The 6,422-nt window shown below is 40.9% G+C and overlaps 1 long non-coding RNA gene across 5 annotated transcripts; it reads left to right on the forward strand.

Moving 5' to 3' along the window:
- The first annotated feature begins 1,029 nt into the window (after nucleotides 1–1,029).
- Nucleotides 1,030–6,202, forward strand: LOC122210904. Of its 5 annotated transcripts, XR_006198364.1 has the most exons (6): nucleotides 1,030–1,161; nucleotides 1,886–2,148; nucleotides 2,269–2,384; nucleotides 4,308–4,361; nucleotides 5,443–5,592; nucleotides 5,937–6,202. It is a non-coding gene; the product is annotated as an uncharacterized LOC122210904 (long non-coding RNA). The 5 variants fall into 5 exon arrangements; XR_006198362.1 differs by lacking the exon at nucleotides 1,030–1,161 and having other exon boundaries at nucleotides 1,817–2,148; XR_006198363.1 differs by lacking the exon at nucleotides 1,030–1,161 and having other exon boundaries at nucleotides 1,817–2,148; nucleotides 5,959–6,202.
- The last annotated feature ends 220 nt before the right edge of the window (nucleotides 6,203–6,422 follow it).

Genomic DNA, 6,422 nt, shown 5'->3' on the forward strand with positions numbered 1-6,422 from the left:
GGGTAAGTAAACTAAATCTTGTGGAGTCTAAGTAACTTGCCCAAGATAACACAGTAAGATATGGAATTGGGTTTGAACTCATGTAGTCTGGCTCCAAAATCCGTGTTCCTAAATCACCATGTAGTTTCTAGTAGTGGGAATGGTAGTGATACTGTTTATATCAGTTAACATTGATGGAGGTCTTATGTACCAGACATTGTGGCAAGCCCTTCATGTGTGTTGTTCTAGTTAATCCTCAGAATTATCCCATGAGGTAGGTAGAGGTTTTTTAAGTTTGCTTGTTTGTTTGTTTATTTTGAGAGGGAGAGAGAGAGAACGAGCGTGCAGGTGAAGGGATTCTCAGAGAGAGAGAATCCCAAGTAGGTTCTGCATTCTCAGCATGGAGTCCCATGCAGGGCTCAATCTCACAAACCTGTGAGATCATGACCTGAGCAGAAGTCAAGAGTTGGATGCTTAACTGACTGAGCCATCCAGGCACTTGGAGGTAGGTAGTTTTAATCTCTCTCTCTTTTTAAGTTTGTTTATTTATTTTGAGAGAGAGAGAGAGAGAGAGAGAGAGAGAGAAGCAAGCTGGGGAGGGGCAGAAAGAGGGAAAGACATAATCCCAAGCAGGCTCTGCACCATCGGCACAGAGCCCAGTGTGGGCCTTGAACTCAACTCACAAACTGTGAGATCATGAGCTGAGCTGAAGTCAGACACTTAACCCGACTCCACTACCCAGGCACCTCTTAATATATCTCCTTTTTTATATACAAGAAAAATGAAGCACAGAGACGTCAAGGTTGTATTTATTTAAGGTTATCTTGTTCAAGGTGTGTTCAAGGTTGCATAGCTAGCCGGTTGCAGAGTTGTGGATTCAGACCAAAGCAGACTGACTCTGTGTTCTTCCCTGTCTTCCTTGAGGACTCTGTCTTTATCTCCATAGAGACAGAGGTAGTCCTGCCATCACAGTGGCCATTATGACATGTAGGCCTTCAGGTATTGCTTTAGAAACTGGTCCACTCATAATTTACCCCAGAACTCTTTTACTCCATGAAGACGCAGTTAGCGTCCCTAGGAGGCAGCAACATGACAGAGTGGGGTTCCAGTCTTACCCACCAACCCCCAGTACCATCTGACCCGTCACGTCTGTGGTCTCTTATGTAATTACGTATATTCCAGGTGGAGCCAAATCTCTCTTTAGTGTCTTGTCTTCCACAATATACATAAAGCAATGATCTGAAAGTCAACCAAATGCTGTCTTTCAAAAGGCCCTCTGAACAGACACAACATTGCACAGTGCTAAAGAGGAAGAGTTTAGATGTTTTAAGCAGAGAGAGCCAGAGAGCAAGACAGAGTCAGGGATAGAGAAAGAGAGAGATGGGTGACAGAGTGGGACACTCTAATTTGAAAGTCAGCTGGAATATAGATGCCAGGTGTCTATATCCCAAGGGATTTGGGAGCCACCCAGGAGAACCATTGACCTGAGGGCAGAAGGAACCAGGTGAGATGCTTGTCAGTAACAAAATTTGGTCACTAGTTGGGAAGATGAAATGACCATTGTGAGTATGGCCTGGTACATTCAGGAGGCTGTGAGTAGAAATTTAAAGAAGTCTTCATATAGTCTGCAACACTATAGCATAAGCAACACTGCTTGATTAGTCACTCGTAGAGACAAAAAAAAGGCATTCTTCCTCATTTCTCTATTTCCCGGGCATTTAGCATTCCTGAGTTCATTGTGTTCCCCTGACCAAAGTAGTCGGTTCATGGATGACCACACAATGCAACTGGAGCCATTACTTGGTCTTTTGTAAAAGCAACTGGTAGGGAGGGGAGCTTATGACCTCAGGGATTTAAATCTGGGAGAAGATAGCCTTTTACTGCTGTGGCCCTCTTTTCATCACAGGGCATCTGCAAATGAAGCCATTGTGAAGGACGGCAGACCTGAGAGAGACCTCATTTGAGCCTCTGGATTAATATCCCTCCTTGCGTCAACCAGTCTGATGTGGATTTTCTGACCTTTGCTACCAAAGTGTTCACAGTGGGGCCGATAGTGATGGATTGGGTCATTTTTTAAGCTAGATTTCTCAAGGAAAACCTCTCTAAGCATCTGGAAGTCTGTGGATCAAGGTGCTAATAGCGTACCATTTCCCAGGGATGGGGTTAGAGGTGAATATTTTTTAAAGAAACAATTATTTCTTTGTTAATAGGAAAATATTATATCTACAATTTCAGCTTTTCCTAAAATTGTGAGACAGTCAACTGATCACACTGCTTCTTTGTCTCCAGCCACTCAGTATTTGAGGTGTGGCATTTGCTCCTGTAAACTCCCAGGGCTAAGTTGTGCGAGAGCTCACAGATGTGTTTTGCACTTATGCACACTTCATTTGTCTTCCTCCTATGAGGTGAGGTTTCGTCTTCTTTCCTGTAACTTGGCTTAACATCTTTCCTAACCCCACGCGTTCCCACATTCTCTAATCATGTGAGGTCAAACGCAGAGTTATTTGTCAAATAAAATAATGAATTTACTATGGTAGCTGCAAACTGGGAGGTGATGGGGACTAATGGCTTCCAGAGGTAAGATGGTGTTCTCCAAAGACGGGAGTGAGGAGACTCTGAGCGTGTGACCAGATTTGTCTTCCTGGCGTATTTACCTCCTGCTCTCACACATACACCATTCATGAGAGAGGCAAAATGGGAAGCTTTATTTGAATGAAAGCCCCTCAGGTAGGCCGGAGGCTCCACTTGCACTCAAGGTGCTCTCTGTCTGCTATCTGGCTGCTGTACTTCTGGGGAGGGGCAAGAATGGAGTCTGAGAGGGAGAGAAGAGGGGGAAGTATGGAGCCCTTAAAATGACTGAATTTACTAGCTACTCTGAGTCGGCTTCCTGTATTTCGTCTTGGGGGAAAAAATTCAGAGCAAGTGACAAAAAGCTACTTCTGGCTTTTTGAATACCCTTGGGGGGAAGGTTTCTAACCTTTCAAAAAGTCTTTCAAATCAAAGCTTAAAGAGAATGTGTGTGTGCTCATGAGTGCTTTCCACACAAACTCTGCTTTTAATAGTAGGTGCGTGTGGATTCAGTTCTCCTGAAGGTGCGTCTTTGTATTTGTTTTGGATCAGAAAATGAAGAATTCTGGCTATCAAGGTCAAACTGTCCACTGGATAGCATTGTGCCTGGTGTTGATGATATTGTATTGTGCACTTAAAGATTTACTAAGAGGGTATGTCTTAGGTTGTGTCCTTATCACAAAAAATAACAACAATAAATAAGAGGGTGGGAGGAAAGTTTGGGAGATGGTGGAAAGGCCTATGGAATAGATGATGGTCATGGTTTCATGGGTGTACCCTCACCTCCCAAATCATCAAGTTGTATACATTAATTGTGTACAGGTTTTTTTTGTATGTCAAAAAAATCAAACAGGCCTAGCCTACTCAAAATGAAATTATTATTCTCTTTTTTAATTCTAAAAATAGTTATGGTTGCTTCAAATCTATCGATCAATATGTCCTCCTAGTAACAGACATTGGAAAAATGTGTATGTTTCTCTGAACAGGTGTGTGTGTGTGTGTGTGTGTGTGTGTGTGTGTGTGTGTGTGTATGCATCTTTTCTCTTGGGTTCCTCTTATGTGAGCCATTCATGCAATACCGAGTAGTCATATTCTATTAAATAATACACTATTTATATTTTGCTTCTAAGATTTTGGTAACTTCATTCTTTTTGTTCTTACTGTAAATTTTTAGACAATCTCTCAAAACATAAAATCAGAGATAAAAGTTCAAAGAATAGTGTAATGAGCTACCATATACATAAATGAGATTTAATACATTATTTGCTTCATTTTTTAATTTGAAAGTTCATTACAGACCTAAAACCTATCCCATTCCATTTCTCAATATTTACTTCCATTTGAATCTCTACAGTAATTCTTCTGTAACAACAGTGTCATCATACCTATAAAAATTAATAATTTTTACTAGCAAACATAAGTGGGAAAAGCTTTTTTTAACTTTAACTAAAAATATCTTACGTGTTACGTTTCTATGTTTATACCCCGAATCATCTAGAAATACGTATCACTATCAACAGATGGTATTTTTGCTGTTTATATTTGGTAAAACCTTCATACTATATAGTGGCATAAAACGTTTCTTGTGTGTTTCATCTTAGAAGTTACATTGAAAAGCTCAGTGAATGAATCTGTATCAGGGTGGTTTTTTCCCTCTTACATTCTTTAACATAATGTTTTCTTGTTCGAAATACTTGTGCTTTTGTCACCGTGAATAATCATTTATTCCTTTACGATTTTTTTAAAATTTTTTTTTGTAGGAGTTGGTGGCTTACTGTGGGAACAGCTGAATCCTCTCTCGAGCCATAGTCCTGGTGCGCATGAGAACAGATGACATATTAAACTGTTTCCATTCTACGGGGTTTAAGTCACTAATGTGTCAGATGGTCATGTACAAGAATTACAATGTTAGATTTCCATAGGTCTCTCCAAGGGCCTTGTCAGAAGCCATTTGTTTTCACAGTGCTTGTAGATGCTTTATAAGGACAACTACTAACAGGTGACCAGTACACAAGGTCATCCTGAACACTGGGAGAGAGCTCCAGAATCCAGATAAAAGACGTGCTGTGTTCTGGATTGCATCTTATTCACTGTATGAACTTGGGCCAACCGATTGACTTCTCTGAGCCTCAGTTTCTCAATTTGTTAAATGGAGCAAATCACCAAGTTATAGAAAAAAATGTTTTGCAAGTATAATACTTTTTATTGACATAAGGTGATAGGATCTGTGCTATGGACTGAATTGTCCTCTCAAAATTCATACATTGAGGACCTAACCCCCAATGTGATTGTATTTGGAAGTAATTAAGGGCAAATGAGTTGATACGGTGGGGTCCTAATTTGATAGGGTTAGTGGGCTTATCTCTCTCTCTCTCTCTCTCTCTCTCTCTGCACAAACACGAAGGAAAGGCATGTGAGGTCCCAGTGAGTTGGCGGTCACCTGTGAGCCAGGAAGAGCACTCTCACAAAAACCCAACCATGATGATATCCTGATCTCACACCTCCACCTTCCAGAACTGCAGGAAAATAGATTTCTGTTGTTTAAGACATAAGGTCTAGGGTATTTTGTTATGGTAGCCTGACCTGACTATTCAGGGTGTAAGAAGAGAATACATCTTATGGATGGGGGCCTCCTCTCTCTTTCAACTAAAAGAAGATCAGAAGAATGGGTTTACTTTATAGTAGGAAGAGAGTAGGTTAGACATCATGTAACATGTAGAGAATGAACATTGGTCAAGAATGATGAGCTTCTAATTGAGTTTCTAATCTGGCGTCAGTTAAGACATGGGAGAGCAAGCAACCAAAGATGAAAGTCTTTGGGATCTTAGTTGCCTAATTTCTAAAATAAAGAGATTTTAACAAAATGTCTTTCAAGGTCTTTCTTTTTTCTCTTAGAGGTTCCTTTGAGTTCCATGATCTTCTGTTGTTGCCTTTTCCCGATGAAACCATGAAACACTGGAGAGCTACTTAGAAGGATTGTGGAAGTGTGTACCTTCTAAAGCTGCACCTCTCCTGCTTTGTGTCATACATCTTACATATCCAGAAGTAAGCCTGCTACTTTCTCTCTGAAGTTCTCTCCAGCCACCAGGTTTTCTGATACCTGGTCTTTATTGTAAACAATTGATGTAGTTTATAGATGGAGATGATGGAGTTTTAAATTCAAAAGACAGAAGTTGTAGGGAGACTATTGATCCAAGTAAAAATATGCTAAACCTTATTTTACACTTTGAGAAAATGTTTTGCTTATTGTGAGCATAGCCTTGTCACTGTAATTTTGTGTAAATACACACACACTGTCTTGGGTTGATATCTTGGGAGATAGATCCTCACAAGATCTATCTACCTGGAACCTGTGAATGTGACCTTATTTAGGAAAATGGCCCTTGCAGATATAATTAATTGATTGCCCAGGTGATCCCTACATCCAGTGGCAAGTTTCTTATAAGACACAAACGAGAAGACACAGGACGGAAGGCCATGTGACAACAGAGGCAGAGACTGGAATGATGGGGCCACAAGCCAAAGAACGCCTGGAGCCACCAGAAGCCAGAAAAAACAGGGAGGATTTTCCCCTGGAGATGGCAGAGGGAGCACAGCCCTGCTGACCCCTTGATTTCATACTTCTGGCCTCCAAAGCTGTGAGAGAATAAACTGTTTTAAGCACTCCTCCCTCCCCCAGTTTGTGGTAATTTGTCGTAGCGGCCCTAGGAAGCTCGTACACGTACTCTTTTTTTACCCCTAACTTTCATTATATACCATGTCCCGATGGATACATTAACTAGATTTAACCAACTTTTGCATCTGAGAGAGGACAGGTATATTTCTAGAGCTAAATACCTGGGCTATGAATGATTCTGGCGTTCAAGGGTGAATAG

This window comes from Panthera leo, chromosome F2 (assembly GCF_018350215.1).
Source record: "Panthera leo isolate Ple1 chromosome F2, P.leo_Ple1_pat1.1, whole genome shotgun sequence".
Lineage (NCBI taxonomy): Eukaryota > Metazoa > Chordata > Mammalia > Carnivora > Felidae > Panthera > Panthera leo.